The sequence below is a fragment of the Brachycentrus maculatus genome, unplaced genomic scaffold (assembly GCF_059751285.1).
Source record: "Brachycentrus maculatus isolate JH-2025_06_01 unplaced genomic scaffold, ASM5975128v1 h1tg000176l, whole genome shotgun sequence".
NCBI lineage: Eukaryota > Metazoa > Arthropoda > Insecta > Trichoptera > Brachycentridae > Brachycentrus > Brachycentrus maculatus.
In genome coordinates this window covers 2,321,593-2,326,678 of record NW_028280928.1, presented here as the reverse complement: position 1 = coordinate 2,326,678, position 5,086 = coordinate 2,321,593, and the positions used below count along the sequence as shown (strand labels likewise).

The window sequence follows — 5,086 nt, the reverse complement described above, 5'->3', positions numbered from 1 at the left end:
TAGTGGTATTTACCAAGTAAACTTAAATTAAATTGTGTCGGGTTGTGGTCCCATGGTTAGTGTCACGGACTCTTAAGTCAGAATTTCTCGATTCGAACCCACTCTACCACAATTTGATACCTATTTCTTATGAGCCGCTTAGGCTCACAGAAATAGTATGAAATTTAAATATTTGCGTAAATAATAACAACACAAATATTTCATAAAAATAAAAATAAAAATGGATAGCTAGATAGATTGCCACAAAGTGACTGCCGAATAAATTAATCAGACTGTGTGGTTAGTTTTACAATTTATTTTATTTTATTAATTTTTTATCATACATTCAAATGAAAAACTGAAATAATGTGCATTCACTGAAATTTCCTATGCCGAGAGCACACTTAACAATACCATATTTACAATATATATAGTATAAAACCCTTATCCGCACCCCAATGGTGCATAGGGCACTGCGTCATATAAACGCAGTGTTAATTTGATTGTTTACACATGAAAGAAAGGTGATCAGCCCTCCGCTTCAGGTACCAGTCCAGGGTAATATTGAATAAAATATGACAGTGAAAAAATCACTTATATTTATTTTACCCCCCTTGGGAATCGAACCCGGGACCTCCAGAACGGTAGCCGAGCGTGCTGACCATTACACTACGGAGGCGGACAATTGATATTATTATTATTTACAATATTGATATTATTATTATATCGGTTACTGGATTATTCACCTTTACATGGATGTCAACTTTAAAAGTGTCACAACTTGATAGGAAACATGTCAGCCAAATGCCAGGTCGTAAGCCATAAGGTTCCTTTAAAACCAAAGAGGTTTCACTGTACTTACTTAGTAAAAAAAAAACTATTATTTTATTTTATATCACTTTATTATTTACAAGCTCACCTACCAGTTACAAAAGTATTCTTACGTAAAGCATATACCCTTATTAATATAAATCTCGTATATTTAGTCATATGAATATTCCCTATCTACAAAATCTACTTACCGTTAATTACTACTACATATACATTACTTACCGTATTTTGCGGAACATAAAACACACTTTTTTCTTTAGCAAAATTGCCTCCCAAACGCAAGTGCATCTTTTACTTAAAATTAACAAAAAAATAGGAAGACCGAGAAAAACATGGCACGATCAGGTATGCCAAATACTTGAAAGTGGTCAGGTTAGGAGTCGTAACAATCGGCGGGTATGTATGAGGAGATGCATGAACGTGGAAGAGGCGAAGAATGTTTGCAAGGACAGAGTGGTGTGGCGCTCTATTCTCTCTGCCTACCCCAAGCGGCGTGATGGTTAGTTAGTTAGTTAACAAAAAAATATTCAGTGTTCGATTCAAATATCCCGCCAGTCTTAAAAATGCCCATATATTCGATGGCGCGAGAAATCTATCTATCTGGCAACATTCTAGTGATGGGAATCGTACAATAAAAAATGTAGACACAATAAAAAACAACATGTATATTTGTAGTACACAAAAACATACATCATTGTGTAATGCAATGTTTTATAATGATGAAGAGGAAGGAAAAGAAAGTTAAGATGACGATTCCAAGGATTTTAAAGGTCAATTCGGTTTTATATGTTAAGAATTTTTTGGGCTCTGCAATCTCATAATAAAATATGGTAGAAATGTATTTAAAAAAAATAAATTAATTGCCTAAAAAATTACAGTGCGTCTTATAGTCTGTAAAATATGGTATTACTTGCTTCCCCCGCAAGTCAAGTCTGTACACTGAAGATTAAACAAGAACAGCTGATGAATTGTCAGTAGTGAGTGTCATGGATGGCGGGAACCTGATGCCTTGTAAAAGAGTCAAACTTGAATGAATTCCTTGGGAGGCATGCACAGTACATGGCCTAGCTAAGTAAATCACCATTTTTTGACGACAGTTATGACTATGGTCTGATGCATCCTACGCCTTATTTTTTCATTACAAAGACCTCGGACACCTATTTTCAAAGCTGAGGTTAGATCAAAATGCTTAATGGTTAATAGTGAAATTAAGAACTAATTATTTTCATATTGTACATTGTATGGTATTTATCAACTGTTTAATGCCGAGTTACACATATTTTCCTTCAGAAATAATGTGGTATTTGGGTGGGACATGGTTATGACATTCCTTGTATCTGGTTCTGGAATACCTTAAAGCTGAATTTAAGCGGAGTTTCACACACTTTTCTTCAGAATTAACATGGTATTTGGGTGGGACATGGTTATGGCATTCCTTATAGCTGAATTTGAGCTGAGTTTCACATACTTTTCTTTAGAATGAACATGGTATTTGGGTGGGACATGGTTATGGCATTCTTTATAGCTGAATTTTAGCTAAGTTTCACATACTTTCCTTCAGGAGTAACGTGGTATTTGGGTGGGAAATGGTTATGGCATTCCTTGTAGCTGGAGAGTTTATCATGCTGGGTGTATGCAGACGCTTTGCAGTTCAGTTTGCCTCGGGAGGAACAAACCCACCACAAGTTGCCTCCAGGACTTTTGCAGTTTGAAGAATATGTGTAGTTATTTATCATCAGCAGTTTTCGCCCTCTTCCGGATGGGATGAATGTGTAATTAACTGGAAGAAAAATGTTTTTACGAATTAGAGAAAAGCGGATAACCTAAGAAGAGACATCTGTTGTTTTTATTACCGTCTTATAAACACATAGATTTCACGAAAATGGTGGGAAAAAGGAACAAAAAAAATTACAACTACTTATACATTTTTTAATTGAGATATATTTTATGTATATTTTTTTGTTTATTTAATATAGTTACAAAAAATATTGTATTTAAATTAATTTGTTAGACATTTCTACTTTTGACAATCTTAATATTAGTTCTCTCCAATAAAGAGACTAAGCTTTTGTAGTTGGAAAGTATTTATTCAATATTACCCTGGACTAGTACCTGAAGCGGAGGGCTGATCACTTTTCCTTCATGTGTTAACTAACGATCAAGATAACACTGCGTTTATATGATGCAGTGCCCTAGTACTATCGAGTGTCGTTAAGAGCTTTAAAAAAAATTTATACCGTTTATTTTTCTTGATTTTATTACCACAATTTTACAAAGATACATTTTGTCTGTTTTTCAGCAAATTTTCAGCGAAAATCTATTCTGATACATATTTCGATATATTCAGCATCATTATTGAACACCGTCAGAGGCGTGCATTCTATATAGGTAGAAAAGCAGTGCCTACCCTGGATTACAAGCATTGCATACAGAAACACGACCAGCGCATACTATGCCTTATCCTTACCCAACCCTGATTAAAAACTTTGTGCATGCCACAGAACAACGTATAATAATAACTATTACCAGGGCTTTTTTCCATGTGACGCGGTGAAACGGCGTTCAAGCACCTTTTTTCACAGATATATTTTTTTTTCATTTTCATAATCAATTGGACGAAACAGTGTTTATGCTTACGTAATTACAATCTTTATTTATATAATTCATTTTAAAAATATGTTATTGTTATGAATATTTAAATATTTGTATATATTTTTTTAAAGTAAAAAGCTTCACATGAAGTTAGTTCCGGGACCTTTTTTGTTTAAAGAAAAAGGCCCTGCATATAACGATATATAATATATAGCATCAATATAGTTATTATTAAGTATACGGTATTTGATAATTTAATTTTTATTTTTAAAAGGAATAACCCGCAAAGCGTCTATTTTAGATGCTTGTCTACAGGTAGGATAGTAAGGATAGGGAAGGGAAATGTGAAAAATACATCACAAACACCCAGACCAATTGAACAGAAACCTTTCTTGAATTCATTTTGCAATTGGCAGGAATCGAACCCGCGACGCCAGTTTCGCAGTCGAGCGTGTACCCAACTACGCCACGGGGCCTGTCCATCGATGATGCTGAATCCATCGTAACACGTGTTGCAAATGATCATAATGATACCTAACCAACTAACTAACCATCATGCCGCTTCTCCGCAGGGGTAGGCAGAGAGAATCGAACGCCACACCACTCTGTCTTTGCAAACATTCTTCGCCTCTTCTACATTCATGCATCTCCTCATACATACTCGACGATTATTACGACTCCTGACCCGGCCACTTTCAAGTATTTGACATACCTGATTGTGTCTCGTAATGATATCTAACAGACTTATTCAAATTCCACTGCTAAATTCTTACATATTCCCCTGTTGAAGTGACGTGGTATTTGTGCGGATGGTGAGTGTGGACTTTCTTGTATACAAGGACTACGTTGTTGACGGTGGTGATGACCGATGCATAACATTTCGGTCTCGAAGTACAGCTCCACCTGATCTTGTCAACAGATTGAAAGGACATACTGTATGTGTAGCCATTCAACAAAAGCAGATTTTTCCCTCTTTTTGATTTGGTAAATAACACTGAAAAACAGTTTTTATTTCATTTAATATCAGATAAAATAAAAATAAAAAGATGCAAGACTAAGATAAGCACTAGAAAAGTGTTATTTTTTTTACTCAGCATAGATGAGGAGGAATATGGAAGTCTGGGCATTTACGGGGCTTACGACCGTCATAGGCTGGTTTAAAGGTCTTATATTAAAATAAGAACTTCTTCTCAATAAAAAACTTCTTTACATCTCACCAATAGATGTCTCTAGTGAAGTTCTAGTGATTCAAGAACAATGTTTCTAAATTGGTTCATATATATAGAACTTGAATAGTGTAGTTGTCAATAATGGGTAGAATTGGTGAATGTTACATGTGTGTAAAGTGATCACTTAAACCAGCCTATGACGGTCATCAGCCCCGTAAATGCCCAGACTTCCATATTCTTCGTCATCTATAATGAGATGTCAAATAATAATATGGTTTAAAGGTTTTATTAAGGTTTTTTTGTCCTAGGCTGTCATAGGCTGGTTTAAAGGTTAAAATAAGGTTTTTTTTTAACCAGCAAGGAGATTCATGAATGTGGGAGAGGCGGAGATTGTTTGCAAAGACAGATTTGTATGAAGTTTTGTTGTCTCTGCCTACCCCTTCCGTGAAGCATGTGATGGTAAGTTAATTTAGTTACAACATTTTGAGTGTGTCCAAATACTTGTTCACAAAATC

General features: G+C 35.1%; 1 long non-coding RNA gene across 1 annotated transcript; it reads right to left on the bottom strand.

The window, feature by feature from the left end:
• Positions 1 to 862: 862 nt before the first annotated feature.
• LOC148308124 (uncharacterized) lies at positions 863 to 4,521 on the bottom strand. Its single transcript, XR_015837727.1, has 2 exons — positions 4,176 to 4,521; positions 863 to 2,590 (listed from the first exon to the last, which is right to left on the bottom strand). It is a non-coding gene; the product is annotated as an uncharacterized LOC148308124 (long non-coding RNA).
• Positions 4,522 to 5,086: the final 565 nt, after the last annotated feature.